The following is an 18,101-nucleotide window of genomic DNA, read 5'->3' on the forward strand; positions in this document are numbered from 1 at the left end:
TGGCCAGCGCTGTCCTCCTTGGCGTGCGGCGCCTTTCCTGCCCTCCCAGATCCCCACAATTCAGGTTAGCAAGAGAAGCGGGTAGCGTGGGTGTGAGCGGAGAAGGAGCCTCTCAAATCAAATCAAGTCAAATTAACATACCAGCGCCAGGACTAGCTTCAAACCTGGGGAAAGTTCAGGGCTAGATTTAACCGTCGTCCTTCACACAGCCAATTCTTGGGGTGCTTTCAGGTTTAAATACAGGCCTTCCGCCTAGGGCTGCCTGGCCCATAATAATCACCCAAAATAAGTCGTGTGAGCTAGGTTCGGCTGTCCCCTTTCCCGGCTTAGCACCAGTGCCTGGCTTCTGTGTATACTGGTGTGAGAAGAAACCAGTAAGAGCTAGCTGGTTTCGACTCCCCGGGCCAAGCACCCATCCCCGGCTGTAACAGCAAGGGCAGCCGCTGTCGTGGATCAACTCGCGCCCCCGGAGCGGTCGCTGCTTTTTCTCCAGGGAGAAAGAGTACGTCCTCCTCCTCTCCCCATTATGGTGTGAAATCAAAGAGGTGGCTGTGCAATGTCATCCCGTCACCCAACGCAGCGGCTGCACAGCGTTATCCAGCGACGTGTTTTTGCTTTATCTGCCCTCCCGGTAAGTAGATGGCACTTCTCACCGCTTGGAAAGGCACAACGGAAAAAATCTTGTGAAGCTGCAAATCGCGAATGTAATTAGCACCTGTCTAACGTGCCAGTCTAATTAGTGCCTCCGTTCCCACCGTGAGAAGGACGCTGTGTGAACTGGAGTCCTTAGGAAAGGGGGGGATGTGTTACGAGCCATGCGTTCCTCTTGCGTCGTGTGGTTCTCGGTCTGCAGAGGCTTGGACGGAAATGTGCTGCCGAGTCTCTGATTCGATGTGACACTTGTTTTGCACGGTGTCAGCTTCTGCAGGGCTCTTCTGCATCGCCACGAGGACCGGTCCTGGGTGGAGATCAATAGGCAGCGATTCAAAGTTAGTGTCCTCAACGCACCTGGGACGTCCCCAGGGTCTGCGAGAAGCCAGGCTGTAGCAGGTGAGGATGGCAATGCTGGGAATACGCATGCATCGTATTTAGTTTGACGGGGGGGTGAGAGGTGCTAATTTAATGTTAAAAGTTAAAATGAGGGTTGAGGCAGAGCCCGCATCTCCGATCCGCTTGCAGGAGCGAACGCTGAATTCAGCAGATTAGCGAAACGGTGCCCAGGATCACGGCTGAGAAGACCTCTGAAGGGGAAGGAAATCACACCCATCCGCGCCGGCAAATACTTTTCCATTCATATTTTACAGATTTGTATCGTCCTGCTGGATCTTACCCCTCGTCTATTTTGAAAGGTCTGTCTGGAAAGGTTTGGTTTTGAGGCTCGCTGACCTAACCCTGATCTCAGTCCCCGTGACCTTGCCCAAAGACCTCTTGAGCACCGGCCGGTTGGTGGCTGGCCAGTCCTTTCTGCTTGTGCTCAAGGTGGAAGGGGTGTGAGAATAACTTTCCTTAGAGGATTTGGCCTTTCTGGCTTTGGGGCACAGGCAGAGCATCTATGCCCTGGACTCAGAGACCAGCAAGTGCTGGGCGCACGTACAAGAGGTGACGCCTGTTTTGAGCTGAACCAGTTTGCCCATCTGCATTATGCACCATAAATCCTCGCGGTAGCTGAGTAAATAATTCATCATTCTGATAATGAATTTTCCTCCTTACTCTGCTTGGGATTTAGCCCTGTGCAGACTGGGATTTTTTGCAAACGCTTTAGAAATGACGGCGTGAGTAAGCCGTGGGTGGCAGCTCGGGGATGGGAGCGCTCTGCATTTGAAAGCGGAGTTCAGCTGGGGTTCACTGGGCCCCACCGGTCATCGGGGCTGCTTCTGGGTTTCATCTGGCTGAGTTTAACCCCAAAAACTGGGTTTCTGAAAGCAACTCTGTGAGTACAAGCATGTGAGCATCACTTTCCATGAGCTTTCCCTAGCGCGTGCTTGCAATTCACTGGTTCTGGGTTTGCCGGGTTGGTTATTCTCAGGAAGCGGGTGCAACAGGTGCAAAACAGATCCCGTTTTGCAGTTTTCACTCAATTTTAGTCCTGGCCTTCCTCATTTTTCCCCTCCATGTGTCCTGTGCAGCCTTTACGGGTGTCCTCTGAGCTGTGTGACCGTAACGGGAGCTTCCCAGCGCTGTCCTCTGTGTCCTCACACATTACTGTCCAAGTCCACTCTTGCCACCCCACGGGCAGTGACAGCAGGTCCGCTGGTCCCATCCAGGAACTTCACCTGGCTCAGGGATCTTGGGAAAGATCTTGTGTGAAAGAGCTTGTTTTGCCAAAATCTAAAAAAAATGAAACCCCAAACCAAATGCAAACATTTTCCAAACGTTTTTGAATGTTATTGAGCACCTTCCTGAGCCTCATATAGATGCACGACAGGTCCAAGGCTCAGCCCAGGGATTTTGGTCACATTTTCTGTTATCTCAATCAATTTTTAAGCACTCCACTCCTCCTTCCCCCCCCACAAAGAGGATTTCAAATGCATTGGCCGAAGCTTAGTCTCTGAGCTCCCTTTCCGATACGGAGACAGCTGGAGCTCACCTGGATGCAAACGGCGCGTTGTGTGCTTTGGTTACTCTTCCGAAATTGTAATTCCTGCAACATCTGGTCTGTCCTGATTTCCTTTCCCCTCTTCTGCTGGGAAATCTAGGTCTGCATGTGACATCTGTCTCGTGTCCCCCTCTGTGCACATGAAGACAAAGAGCTATTGCAATTTGAGTTAGCAAATGTCCACCTCATCTGTTTGGCAATGCCTTTTTCGCATCTTGCTTTTGGGTCCATTAGTTTTCTTCGCTGACCCCGTGTTCGTTAGATAATTGGAAAATCAGCCTCTCATTCGCAGTGCGTGCCCTTTAAATGCATCTTCTGTTTTGAAAGACGCTGCAAGTTATGGAAATAGTCGCTCTGTTTAAAATGGGGGAAGGTTTTAATGGGAACCCACCTTATCCTCTTCTATTTACTGGCACCCGCTCTTCCTTTATGCACGCCCTCCCTTTGCTCTGGTGATCCCAACCAATGGCCCAGCAGCTCTCACTGATCCCTTTTTATATCTATTCAAGGTGTTCGTCATTCAGCAATGGTCACGTTTTGGGCTGGAAGAGATGAAACGCTAATCCCCACGTCCTGCGCAGCCTCCCGTATGAGCAATGACACTCTGCCGGTCTTACGTTGAGCCTGCGATGTGCGCTGGAAGGCAGCCCGGTTGTCGGGGATTGCATTGCACCGTTGCACGCTGCTAGAAGTTGTCACGGATGTTTGCAGTTGACTCGGAGGGAGAGCGAGAGCTGTGTTATGAAAACCTTGCCTAATCATTGCTAATAAACTCTGTCTTGTCCTTACGATAGCGCGCGGCCTTCCTCCCACAGATGTGTTGGCACGGGGGACCACTTCATTCATCGCAGAGATGGAGTCACGCCTAGATTGAAATGCCATTTAGCAGAGCACAGGCAGGCAATGGGATGCTCCAGCTTAACGTAAGAGCTGAAGGAAAGTCTGGGTTTTACGGCTCATGGCAGCAGAGCGACCACCGAGCACATCCCTCCTCTTCACCGGTGCAAAGTGGTCCTCGAGTGTCTTCTGCCTGGGAGAGGCATGCCTAGCTTTCCGGACCTGCTGAGACGGCAGGGAGGGAGGGAAGGGGAGCAGCAAGCTGGTTTTGTGTAGTAAATTGTTGCTAGGATCCTTCTGGCTGGGAGGTGAATCCTCATCATCATCCTCAGGGTCCACACAATGTGTTGCCCAGCTGATTTATTCAAGTCACCACTACGTTTTGCAAAGCAATAAAAGGGATTTTATCTACGTGAGTCCAGCCGACTTTGCAGGGAGCTAAAACCCAACGTGCCACCTGGCAAGGCGTCCCACTCTGCATGCGGAGCCACCTAAATCTTTAATTACTGCACATCGGGCCTTTTCACACAGGATTTTGTCCCCTATGTGATCATCTCCTTGCACTCCTCCTGCTCTGATGCTCTGCAGCGAAGTCTTGCTCTCCCCCGTTCCCTCGGACGGGAGACTTCAGAAGAGACAGCGAGCGAACAACTGCGATGGCTCAAAATTCACATCATCATAGCTCTTTCTAGGCACACAAGGAGCCCTTCTGTGGGGCCTGTCCAGAAACCCCCTCCCCTCTCCTTCTGCCTATTGCTATGTATGGTGCAGGTCACAGCCCCTTCTCTGTTCTGCAGAGCAATGCCCAAATCCTCCACCTTCCCTGCCCGGCCATTCGTGTTGTGATCCAGACTCCTCAGCAGCTAGGTGCCTTTTCTGGGGGGCTGGCAGACCTCCTGCACCAGGGGATGCAAACCCCGAGCCCGCGGGGTAATGTGCAGTGACTCCATGTGCACGGTGGTATTACTTACAGCCGGGGCCGCTTTCCTGAAACGTGGGACAGGTTGTTTTGCAAAAATCACCCTGTTGCAGGAACTCCATCTTTCACAGTCAGAGTGCCCCGGGGATGCACCCACCCCTCCTCCTAGGAGAGCAAGGGATGCTCCTCCGAGGATTATCCTTAGTAGCCTTGGGATGAAATAAGAGGCTGGATCCTCTCCTGCGGTGATAGGTTTGCTCCCGGTCCCTACGCTCTCATGGGATGAAAGACACAAATGGCTTAATCCGTTCCCTCTCCACCCGGCGCATTTCCTCCTGCAGTAGCAGGGCATGTACTAGGTTTGGTCCACTCCTAAATACGGGGCGGGAGAGGGGGGCTTCCCTGCTTCCCGGGGTATTCTTCTTCTTCCATTGTCTGTGATAGCTGATATGCAGATTCCTCGGCTCTGCTTCTTCTTCGACTGCTCCTCGCACCGCTTTGCTCCTGCCTAACCCCCCTCTCGGCTTTTCTGGTTTCTCTCAGGTTCTGGCTCAGCACCGAACATCTGTTAGACAGTTTCACAGCGGGATTGGCTTTGCTGTTCCCCTTGGGAAACCTCAGCTTTCCTACCTTCCAAATACAAAAGAAACAGAAAAACAAACCCAGGAGAGATGGGCCCGTGCTCCCAAGCACAAGGAGCACGTGGACGGGGCATGCTGATCTGACCCCTTCGAAAGGCGGTTGTGACCTGGGAAGCGGACCCCACACCTCGTGTTCAGAAGATCTGGGCTGCAGTGGATGGGTTCAGTGCCTCGTTACCTCCTAATTGGGCAGACAGGCCCATAACGGATCCTTTTTGTCACTCTAAAAGCTCTGGAGACTTAGAATCATAAAATCAATGGAAATGAAGGCTGAAGGGAGCTCAGGAGGTCACCTCTAGTCCAACCCCTGCTCCAAGCAGGACCAGCCCCAACTACATCATCCCAGACAAGGCTTTATCTAGCCGGGTCTTCAAAACCTCCAAGGATGGAGAGTCCGCCACCTCTCTGGGAAGCCTGATCCATGTTTTACTGCCCTCCTGGTGGGAAAGTTTTTCCTAACATCCAACCTCAACTTCCCTTGCTGCAGCTTGAGCCCATTGCTGCTTGTCCTGTCGTCTGCCACCACTGAGAGCAGCCCAGCTCCATCCTCTTTGCAGCCCCCCTGCAGGGAGGTGAAGGCTGCTATCAAATCCCCCTCAGTCTTCTCTTCTGCAGACTCAATCAGCCCATTTCCCTCGGCCTCTCCTCACCAGTCCTGTCCCCCAGCCCCACAACCATTTGCATTGCCCTGCACTGGACTCTCTCCAATGTGTCCACATCCTTTCTGCAGTGGGGGCCCACAGCTGGACACAGCACTCCAGATGTAGCTTGACCGTCTTAAGAGGATGGAAGAGATAAAAGAGAGGAAAGAAGAGATGAGAAGAAAAGGAAGGGATCGGTTAGAAGTGACACTGGATAGACCTGAAGTCTCTGTCTTATATTTAAACACTCATATGCACTGGGGATATTTTAAACTCCAGATTCCACTTCAGCCTTGATGCTCCCCACTGTTGGGGTTTGCTGTAGGTGGATCTGTCCTGTCTGCTCTGTCAGAGATACCGGTAGATTTATTGCAGACTCTGGCAATTAATTGCTTTCAGACCCGAGAAGGTCTCCTTGTCATCAGCTTTAATTAATCAAGGCAGCAGATGGGTAGCATCGGCCTTGAATGCTGCTGTAATTAACTCATTCATTATCATGTTCGCGTCTTCTGTGACGGTTCATAAAGGGCATCTTTAATCTAACTGCCATCACCCTGTCGTCATTGCAGGAGTTAAATGATTTTCACCATTCCTCTACCATAATTATTCTGCATCCAGGGAGACCCTAATTTTAGGATTTCTGACAGGTAAGGGCAGAGTTCAGCCTGGAAGATGAGATAGTTTGGGTGGAAGTTAATTTACACTTCTAAAGCTGGCACTTTCACGAGAAATTCAGCGGGAGAGAAGTTCTCGCGCGCTTCAGGACTTGGGGAAAACCAGTGTGATGGCCTCGATGCCCAGCAGAAGAGAAGCATGATCAATAGGGGGTTGCACGCAAACTCTTTTTTGCTTAGCAATTCAAACTCTTGAATTGCTTAAGGTCTCCTTACAAGCCATGTGCCCCCGAGCCATTTTTGTTGCCCTCCACTGGACTCTCTCCAATTTGTCCACATTCAGAGGTCATCGAGTCCAACCCCTGCCTGAGGCAGGCAGGACCTAGGAAGTGAAGCTTGCAAACCTCTCAGGCCTAAGTCGCTGGTTTGCACCCAGGTTGGAGGTGCCCAAAGGCTGCTTCCAGTTGGCATCCCATCTGAGAAACGTCGGTGCACTTGCCCCATTTCCTAGCAGAAGTAGCTTGATTGCCTGCTTGTTGTCTTCTGTAGAGAGCTAGTGAGTATTAGTGCCGTGTCCACATGCGAGAAAGAGCCATTGCAGTTAGCTCCTTGCTTGCAGAGAAGCCAAGGGGCAGGGGCCAGCGCTGCTGTCTTGCCTCCCCTCGCATTTTTGGCTCCTGCCCATCATCATATTTGACTGCCATCTCTGCCAGGGTGTCTAATGGCTTTCATGATATCCTCTCCCATTTACAGCAGAACATCTGTTGCTGATGCTGTTGTTTGGCTGCTGGGTTTTACTTATTTAATTGAGTTGCATACACTTTGCTCAGCAGAGAGGGGGTGTCACCCCCTCATTGCCCCCTGACAGCGACCCTTTTAGGTTAGAAATGAGGTGCATTGGCAGAGCTGCTGCCCAGGCCAGCCACGCAGCACCTTGCCCCAGCGCCGAATTCACTCTGAATAATGAGACTCACTCAAGCATAGCCATGTGCGACGTGAGCAAAGCAAAGGATTTAGCTCTCCTAAGCTGCGACTCGAAGATTTCATTCAGCTGGCGCAGTCTGCAGGGTGTTGTGTTTTTTTTAAAGTCATTTAGCAGGAGCACGAACTCATTAAAAACAAGAGTAGGAAAACCACAAATAAACCCGTAGACCTTGGGTTTATCAGTAAAAGAGGTTTGGGAAAGGAAAACGTTGAGTTTTTTAAGGACTCCTTCCCCCGCGCACCCTCCTCCACAGGCCAAGGTTCAATGAGAACCGCTGAATTCATTAGCGTTATTGATTGGACGAGACGGCTGATTCATGCTGGTCGGCATGCCTTTGTGATCCTCATTATACCGGGACGCAGCCACCGCTGGAAGAACAACCCTTCTGTTTATTAATAGAAATTGGAACAATACGGTTTTTTTCAGCCGATTAAATCAAAATAGTAGACGGGTTACATAACCTCCTGAGCATCAACAGCGGCAACAGAAACAGGGGAGGCGCACGCTGAAGGTCGGCTGGCAGCAGACGGGGGGAACGTCTCTTACCGGCCAAACCCAGGGAGCGCGTTTCATGCCCGTCTGTGCATGGGGTCAAGGGCACAGCTAGCTGTGCACAAAATCATAGCAATCTGGGCTCATAGGAGACGTTGTCTCTTTTATTAGACCAACAAGATTTTTGCCAAAAAAAATCGTTGGCAAAAATCTTATAATAAAACATCTCGCCTCCACCACGAGCCCAGATTGCTTTTTCCTCTAGGCCAATACGGCCACAACCCGGACGCCTGGCAAAATAATAGTGACGCTTCAAAACTTTGGGAGGGCTCCAGATGGCTCAGGGGTGACCGGGCCACGTGATACAGGTTCAAATCTGGCCCAAAAGGAGAACATAGACATGACTGGTCTTCGACATCCAACGTGAACTGAGCGGCTGATCCGAGGGCGCCCATGCGCATTTCGATGTCTCCGCCCCTGTAGCGGGCTCTCGTATTGAAGAGGCCATGCAGAAGAACGGAGGTTTTAGTTTTCGGGTCTGCCCGTCAGACGCTGCCTTTAAAAACCAAACAGAAATCGGAAGGGGAGAAGGTGGCTGGCAGGCAGATGCTGACAAAACAGGGACCCGAATTGAGTGGAGCATTTCCCCCAAGTGGGGCAGCGGAGGTGGAAAACCCTCTGGCAGATGGAGAGCAGCACCGGCAGACACCTCCACTTGTGCAGTGTGCCAGCAGCCCCGCCGCTCTCCCCAGGCCACGTGTTTCTGCCTCAACACATCCCTGTAGGGCTGGGGTTTTTTCTTTTGCTTGTTTGCTTTAGACTGGCAGGTAACTGCCCCGGTTAAATATTTCCAGTTGCCATTTTCTAAGCCAGAAGCTGTCCCAGCTTGAGACAGCCCTTTTCATCACGGCCAACTGGTACGGTGCACCTGTCACACCTGCTCCGCTCTACCTGGAGACATAACCTCCATCTCCCTTCCCTTCTCAATCGGGTCAGGGATTTTTTTATATATATATATATATATATATATATATATATACTGTTGTTTCTAAACAAGCAAAGACAATTTCCCCGCAAGCTCGGAGAGATGCTTTCGATGCAAGCGGCAGTGTAATTATTCGAGCTGTATGCAGCAGCAGCAGGCACAAATTGTGTTGATTGTGGACCCGGCTTCCTTGCTGTTACGGAGCAGCTGTCTGCTCGGGCTTGCTCGCGAACCTAGGAGAGCTCCCGGTTTGATAATAGCTGCTGTATCCGGAGTGGCACTGATTACTTGGAGGCATAGGCTTGCCTTTTCAAACTGGGGCATCTTGAAGGGACTTGGCTTTCAGGAAACGAGCAGTTGGGGCGGTCATCTTCATCACGGCTGGACTGTCCTGAATTGGTCCCTTCTTTGGCACGAGGAGCCGAGGAACCAAAGCTGTAAGAGACTACGGAGACCAGACCCTTCTCGCATCTCTTAGAGGTGATCTTTGCAGATAAAGCACATTGCAAAGGCCCGTATGGTGCACTAGGACTTTTTAGGGTGATATTTTTTATTGGACCAACTACTTAGTTGGGATAAAGTTTGAATGCAAGGCATTCTTCCTTGGGTGAGACCTAACTTTATCTCAACTACATAGCTGGTCCAATAAACGAAATCCTTGCCTTTTGCATAATTTCTGGGCCATCACAGCTACAACATCACTCTTACGCTGCTGTGTACGGAGGCAGGGACCCTGCATGGGCAGGAAACAAAGGGCATTGCCAGAGCTGCCAGTCGGATACTTTTCCCCAGCACAAAATGTAATCTGGCTGCTGGAAAAATGAAAAGAAAGCAAGCCAGAGATTGCCTATCAAATGGGAATCAGCATGATGTGATTTAGCATGGCTTTTTTTCCCCTCTTTCCATCACTGAAAACAATCCATTACGCTCTGACCCGTGCCAGCTCAGAAAGACAGCAAGACTTGAATGAAACAATAAAGTTCATAGCGCTTCCAAAAAAACCAGAAAGCGCTGTTAGCATTTTATAGAATTAAATGCGTTTCCAGACGTGTTGTTATTTAGTGCATTAAATAATGAGACGCTGTTCAAATTAGCTAATTGTTGCTCCTAGCTTGCAGCAAAATTCAGAATGAGAGAGAGAGAGAGAGAATGACATCTTAATTATTCTCTGCTAGAAGAGAAGTGTGGTGCGGCTCCGGCTCAGATGCGTAGAGTTAAAATGTTTGCTATTTTTGTGGTCAGCGAGGAATCGTCATTGGGATGGTTTAGCCAGGGACGATCCTTGAGTCGGTGGTTGGGACTAGATGTGACCTCCCCAAGGGTCCTGCCAGCTCTGCTTTTCTATGAGTGAGTGAGTCACGTTCAAAATGATGCTCATTGAGAGATTTCCAGGTGCTCAGTGAGGATATACAAGTGACATCCCGCACTTTGTATCAAGGGGGAAGCACAGAGAGACTACAAGGGAACTAGCTGAGGACTTCAACAAGGTAAGGACACCATAGTAAGGATAGAGGCAAATAAATCACAGGGAGTTGGGGGGCTTTATCGCACCGCGGCTGCTCCACGGTAATTGCCTGTGTGGCTGCTCTTACCTTGTACTTGGAGAATTAAACTGAATTAACATATCCCTTTCTTTCATTCAGGGCTAAGATACTGTACATTCATTTTCCTTATCATGGGGCAAGAGCAGGCACATGGAGAAGTCCCGCGGCATGGGGCATCGAGCACTTGAAAAACTGGCTCTTAGGGGATGCAGACAATCAGAGCCAGAAGCAGAGCCCACATCGACCGGACCCCTGCCCTGTCCACCGGACGACAATTGCTGCACAGGCTGCGGGATCATGGGGTGGGCAAGCCATCTGAGCAGCTTTTTGCAGGCAGGAGCCCATAGACGCCCTAGCAATCAATGTAGTGTACGCCTCACTGGAGTCCTGATTAATAAAAGCACCGATGAACTCATATAAACTCATATAACTCATATGAACTCATATAACTCATATAAAGCTTTTGCTAAGAGCATTGACCAAAGCAGGCTGGATGAGACCACCAGACTGCCCGTGAGAGACCGCAGGGTTTGTTATATAAATGCACAGAATTGCTTTGATCCAGGCGCACAAGAAGGATGAGCAATCTTTGGGATTTGCACTAGGTTTAGGGGATGCCAACAAGCGTGAATGATGCCTGTGTCTTACCAGAAGCACGTGGGATGACCTCTTGGACCAGCCCGTCAGTGAGTTGGCGCTTTGGCAGTGATAAACCCGGGCGAGTTCGTGCCGACAAGCCAGCCCGTGTGGTCCTTCTCCTGGTGCAGTGCACGGACAATATCCTGCCAGGGTGCTTGTACACGTGTTTGCTCATACACTACACTGACCAAGAGAGGACACGGAGGAACAACCCCTGCTCGAGGTGGAGGGGCAAACAGGCAGGCAGGCATTTGCATTTCATTTCTTGCCAAAGAGGCAGACAGGTAGAGACCTCAGGACGACAAGCAGCCGATGCATGCGAAGCGTGTGCTGGTTAGACACGCGCCCTTAGCGAGCTTCAGATCCCCCATACCTGTGACGACACAAAGCAAGTCCAAATGTATGCATCCCGCTGCATCCACCTAATGTCAGATGTCCTGCCCTACCGGATTCATTTTCATCTATAATTTGGACCTAGTGGTATCGGGGAAGGGGCGAAGCAATGGATTATGCACAAATTTAATCGGCCCTACCTTGGCAGAGGAATTGGACTTGCTCCCCAGCTGTGCTTTCTACATCTCACTACCATGATCCTATCACCAGGAGTCATAGGAAACCCCTGGGAGGTCCCGAGGCTGCAGTCTGATCCTAGGCCAACCCCGTTGAAGTCAAGGAAGAGACTCCCATTGCCTGCAGCGGAGCAGGCACTAGTAGGTCTTGATTTTAAATTAATAACCCAGCCTGCTGCTTGATCTGTTTTATGGCTGCAGCTTTGGCAGGGAAGGTGCAGATGATTATCAGACATCTTCCTCGGGGAGTCACGTCCTCCAGATGCTTTGGGAAACGCCGCGGATGCTCCAAGACTTGAACCTGCAGACTGGGGTATTATAGTGAGAGGCCGTGCTTACCAGGTGCGTGCGGCTTTCCATTCATTGTGTTGCAATTCATTGTGGCTTTGTGGACTGCTGAAAGTCCTAGACCAAATTGCCACCATCCTTGTCCTGGTTAAACCATTTGCACCCCCGCCCACCGCAGCCGAGATGTCTGAACCCAGGGCTATTCAAAGTCAGGTCCGAATCCCGAAGGATCAGCCCAGGCACGATGGTTTGTCCGGACCGTCCTGGGGAACTTGGTGTGAAATCCCCCTTGAACGCGTCTGAGCCCCAACGAGGCGGCCGGGATTTGGGTGTATTGCATCCCGGCTTCGTCGCTTTGGTGCTAGCGAGGGATTTTAAACAAAATGCCTCTCGGCAGCATCTCCCTCTGGCCACAGGATGGAGGATGGGGGGCTGGTGGGGACAGCGCAGGAAACGCTGCGATTGCTCCTCTCCGCACACCCAGGACAGCGTGTCTGCAGGGACCACGTGCCAGCCGTCCAGCACGGACCACAGAAGCCGGGGTCAGTTTTGGGAGGTGCTTTGGGGGCACGAGTGCAGGTGTGAGAAGTGGGAGCATCCAGCTCTGTCTGTGATCTCAGCCCAGTTGTTTCTCCCTGCCTCAGTTTCCCCATTTGTGCCTATCCTACCTGTTGTGCGCATTAGCACGGGCGTGAACTTTGCACAGCACTTTTCATCTCTCAAGCACTCACCTAGGGCCTGACTTTGCTACCTCCGTGACCGTGAAGCACCTCCCTGAAAAAGGTCCTGCATGTATCAGTGGGTGCTATTGAGATGCCGGTATTTGCCGGAGTTTGTCAAGTGATGAGATCTAAACTCACCACGCTTGTCCACCCCGAGATTCAGGAGCCGCACCACCTGGGTAGCAAGGACAGGCAAACGCTAGGGTTTAATGGCTTCCACCGCGCTGAGCTATAAAAAAAAAAAAGATAAATGCTAGTGGATAATAGTAATAAGAAAAACGACGCATCTGATTTATGTATTTGTAAACCCTCCACGTCAAACCGTGACATCTGTTCAGGGCACGAAGGCAGATGACAAAGTTCGCTGCATAAGGGCCTTTGTGAGTCATGGCGAGAAATCAAGAGCTTTATTGACTGGGAATGGCAATAAACAGAGGAAGCCGGTTTCACAGTGTGTGTTACAGGTTAACAGAGCAGGAGAGGAAAAAGATTAACAGAGTCTTTCATTTCCATTTGTTTTATTATGGATATTTTCATTAGAAAACAACCTTAAGCAGCTAAGAATAGTTTTCTAATAAACCCCAGCTCATGAAGAGCACTTGGAAGTTTCCAGTCGGGATTCAGGAGAATGACGGGACAGCAACACAAGTCAGCATGGTCATTCCTCTCAACAAAAACCATCCCCAAGGGAGGCGTGTAAGGCTTAAACTGCAGCCTCGATTTTTTTCCCCTCCTTGGTGCCTGCCAAAAATTAACGTTCCTGAACCCCCAGAAGCCTCCATAGAAAGTCTCAAATGGAGGATTTTCATGTGGACACACACAGTTGCTTAGTCTCATCGGTTCATGAACATCGCGATTCAGATCAGCGGGGTTCAATGATCCAGGAAGGGACCCACCTCAGCAGTGGATCAGACCCCGGCGCTCGGCAGCGATGTACGGGTCAGAGCAGGCGCAGAATTGGCCTGGTAGCTGCAAGCGCACGTGACAGGGGGTGAAGACCCAGGGAAATGCCCTCTCCAACTGCTGCCCTTCTTGCTACCTGCCTACCTGGAGGGAACTGAAGATCCGGCACAGTGCTTTGCTTCTGCTCTCAGGGAACTGCCACCTGTGCCTCGTCTGCACGGCTGAAATCCATGTGCTTTTTACCCTGGGGTAAGTACTGGGCATGATCTGGACTGGCGAGAGGGTGCTTTTCAGTCCAGTCCAGTTTCTCAGGAACTCCCCAACTGCACCCGAGGGTTGCCAACCCTCCGGGATCATCCCGAAGCCTCCAGGAATTAGATATACATCTCCAGGAGACTGCTGAGAGCCACCTGGGCGATAAATGATAGGTCATTCAGTCAAATAAATATTAAACGTTGAATCTGAATGATATAGTAGTCTGGGGTGGGGTTGAAAATGTGCACGTGCCATCCTGGCGTCAAGGCTATGCGCCATAATCCATAAATGATATACATGAGCACATTCGTGTTGTGTGTCATGGGCATGTTGGCATTCCCGAAACCTCCCAGAATAGATTCGGTCAGAGTTGGCCACCCTACGTGCCTCACCAGCTTGTCAAACCCAAGGTGGACAACGCACTTGAGGTTTACCGTGTTAAAACTAGACGAGGTCAACTCCAGGTAGGGAGTTATCTCCAGGCTTATCTGGTGGTAAAACTCAAGGGCGCCGTCCTGGTTATGGTTTGAACTTGGGATAGTTCATGCACGCTAGCTCAAGCGTTATGTCAGGGTCTGTCTGAGCCCGTTGGGTTTGCACGGGGGAAACGGGCTGTTCCTACCCCCAGAGCCACCCAGGGAAGCGGTGCATCTTGTATCAGGCATCTGCCTACCTTTGATGGGGCGGGGATGACCGGGGAGAGCATTCAGGCCAACAGGGCTTGAACTTACACTTCTGGGACCTTAGCAAAACACGGTAGTGACCGTGCTACGTGTGCATGTTACCTTGAGGTAAGAAAACAGCAGCTTTGCAGCACTTAGTGCAAGGCGGCAGAGCGGCGCCCGTCTGGATTGGGGAGCACCTAGAAGAGGCTGGTCTGGGCTCAGCAGTCCAGGTGCATGTCTGTCGGCACGGACAAGCAGGGCTTTTGACACCCTCCTATGAACGTGTTGCTTTGCCCCTCACTGCAATGGGCCCCCCAGTGTCATGGACCCAGGAAGGGTAGCGTTGTAACGGGTGAGAGAGCGAGTAGGGAACATAACTTTTAGGAACCGGAGCTAAATATTGTGGCCCTGGATTCAGAGAATCCCATTTTTCTGTCTCGGGGGATATTGGGCTTGGCCAGTTGCAGTGCATCCTCTTCCCATGTAGAGATTAAAGGGAGGACGAGGACGTAGAGTCACCCTAACAGGCAATACAAGTGTGGTAGGGAAAAATGGAGCCTGGAAGAGCTACAGAGAGGTAGCTCTGGCAGTCTTGCACCATGCAAGGATGGGCACTATAGACTTGGACCATGCAAGGATGGACAATATATCCAAGTTTCTGGACCCTCAAGGACTGTGATGCTGTTGATGAGCGTTGGTACCAAAGCTCATTCTGCTTTGGGGGTGAATGCAGGAGGATGTCTGCCTGCCACCTGCACCCTGGGGTCCAGAGGAGACGCTTGGGTTTTTGTACAGTTGCTAATGCCCAAAGTTTGTACCTGCCTGCAAATATTGACTTGACTTTTGGGACACATTGACATCAGCAACCGTGATTTGGACTTGACATTGTAAGAATGACATTTTGATGTCACCGCCCTACTGTGATGGCAAAAATAGGGAAGGGGAATGCTGAAAGCTGCGTTGGCCAAACCACCGGTCATTACCATACATCGTTGCTGGCTAATGATCACTACCTGGAGGGATTCTCTAATCACTTGGTAGAAAGTTACACCGTGGGAAGGTGCGGGCTTTATTGGCAGGTAGCACGGCGGGCCTTGGGCAGGCAGGGACGTGAACCCAGATCCTTGTTCAGCTCCATAATGACATGTGACGGTAACAAAATGTAGGGAATAGTTTCTCCTTGTTGTCTCAGATCCTAGTTTTTATTTTCCTCCGCTCACTGTGCTCTGAAAAAACATCACTGCTTTCCAAAACACTTGGAAAAACAGGCTGCTTATGGACCGAGCATAAACTGGCTGGGATCAACACCGCCAGCGTGGCCTAGGAAAAACACTGCCGCCACGGCATAGGAGACAATCTCTCTTTCTCTTTCCCCATGTCCGAGGACACAGTCTCTTGTCAATTAAACTGGCTCCTGTGGCTCCAGGTCCTTGTGCTAATACATCTTTGTGCTTGATTGAGTATGACTCAGATAGTTTCAAAGGGGCCCTTCGCCTATGATCTGCTCAAAGAGCCATGGATCTCTATTTCCTAATGTACATTTTAGAAACAATAGGACCAGAGAATTGGACAAGAATCCCACACGATCATTTTCTTTCTCCAACTTGTTTGCTTAGCATAAGATCATGCCATTCAAAAGCTCTTGCCATGACTTTCTTTTTATTTTTGAGATTCGGTAGAGTAAATATTCTTTCCAGTTTATTTATCTTGAGATGGGGGGGAAAGGTAGTAATTTCTTAAACTTGTTTCTCCTCTTTTAGAACTGGAATGACTTCATTCTCTCTTTCCAAAGCACAAACTCATTTAATGATGTGGAGGTAATTTGAATAATGAATTAAGATATTTTTTCTGAACCACTCAGAAATGTCGGGGTTGATTCTACTTGTATCCAACAGAATAGATATTAGATCAAACCTCAAATGACAAACCTTCACCTCCCTGCACGGGGTTGCAAAGAGGATGGAGCTGGGCTGTTCTCAGTGGTGACAGGACAAGGAGCAATGGGCTCAGGACGCAGCAAGGGAAGTTGAGGTTGGATATTAGGAAAAACTTTCTCACTAGGAGGATAGCAAAGCACTGAAACAATTTATCTAGAGAGGTGGTAGAGTCTCCATCCTTGGAGATTTTGAAGACCCAGGTAGACAAAGCCTTGGCTGGGATGATGTAGTTGGGGCTGGTCCTGCTTGGAGCAGGGGTTGGACTCGATGTGACCTCCTGAGCTCCCTTCAACCTCATTTTCTGTGATTCTGTGTTTCTATAACTACACCAAGTCAAACTCATCTCACCAGAGGGAATGGTCTGTATGGGAAAACTCTTGGTTTTGATACAATAAGATCCTGCACTAGTTTCTTATCTCTGGCTGCCCGTGTGCTTTTGCTCACGACTGAGCTGAGTTGCTTGAATACATGGCAGACAATAGAGCCCTCTCGCCAAACCAGGCACTGCGTTCATACTGTAGTTGTCTCTGCTCCAGGGCTGGAAAAGCAGAGCAACAGCGAGGTGCAGAATTGAGCAACCTGGGTCTAGAAATGAAAAGGATGCAGCAGGTCGTGAATCTGGTGCATGGGGTTGAAGCTGTCTAGACACTAGCCATTACGGCAAATGCATCGCTAGCCAAGGGGCCTTATCTCAGTAGGATACATCAGTGTTTCTTTGGATCTCACTGATTTTCCTTCACTGTGCTGGACTGCTGGGAACTGACTGAACTTACAACATAAATTGAGAAAGCAATCACTTTGCTCCCTGCCCTCATGCTCTTTGCTGCCAGGTGAGAGTCCTGGATGGGCTTCCTGGTCCTACTTGCCTGGATGCAGTGCCGGCGCTGAAATGTGCTCAGACCCTGCGTGAGGATGGGTTACCCCCTGCAAGACTTTGCCTGGTCACCATCACTGCACGTGTGACGCTGTGCACGTGTCACCCACCACGTGGCATCAACCCAAAAGACATTCGAGCCATGGGGCAGGTCTGTTAAAAGGGACAGAAAGGGCAGGCCTGCCCCTTGAAGAGGGATGGCTAGCAGCCTGACGAGGCCAGAGGTCCTCTGGTCCTCATGAAGGATGATCTCCAGAAAATGTCCCAGTGCAGAGGAGATTGGCTGGGATACTGGGCCTACTGGCCAAATCGGCGCCTGAAGGAAACGTCAGGGATCTGGAAGGTGTGAGAAGATTTTTCTTGTCTCCCTGAGTTAAAATTCAACTAATCTGTTTCTGGATTTGACTGTTTCTGCCTCTTTGCAAAGGCTGGCACCTGGGTCTCTGCTCCATAATGAGAGAAACACGCCCACACTTCTTGTAGCTTTTCTTGACTCAAATCGGCTGCTTTGTTCTTCCTCGAGGTCCATCCGCTGTAGTGGAACGATCCACCTGTACCATCAAGGTCCCTCTTGGAAAACCACAGGCCCGGCCTTATTAAAAGCAAAACAAGAGGAAAACTCATGTATTTCTCATGAGAGCCAGCCCACCAGTGCCGGCGTGCGAAGTGGGGAGCGGTGTGTGCTGGTTTGCACTAGTATTTTGGTCTCTGCGAGCGTTGGTTGGCAGCAGGCACCACGGATTTCCAACTGATTGCAGATGAAAGCGTGCAGACCACCCCGAGGGTCGGGACTCGAGGAGGGGCGGCGGAGGTGGAAGCAGGGACCGTGAAGGGGCCAGAGTACAGTTTCAGTCTGCGCGTGAGCCCTTGCAGGGAACGTGGGAGGAAGGAGTCCTTGCAGGGTCGGCACTTAAAAGGGGAGGGTTTGTGGAGCAAATGGAAGAGCAATGCAGACCAGCAGCCATTTGGGGGGAAAAAGGTAGTATGGACAGATT

Source organism: Alligator mississippiensis, chromosome 4 (assembly GCF_030867095.1).
Source record: "Alligator mississippiensis isolate rAllMis1 chromosome 4, rAllMis1, whole genome shotgun sequence".
Classification (NCBI taxonomy): domain Eukaryota; kingdom Metazoa; phylum Chordata; order Crocodylia; family Alligatoridae; genus Alligator; species Alligator mississippiensis.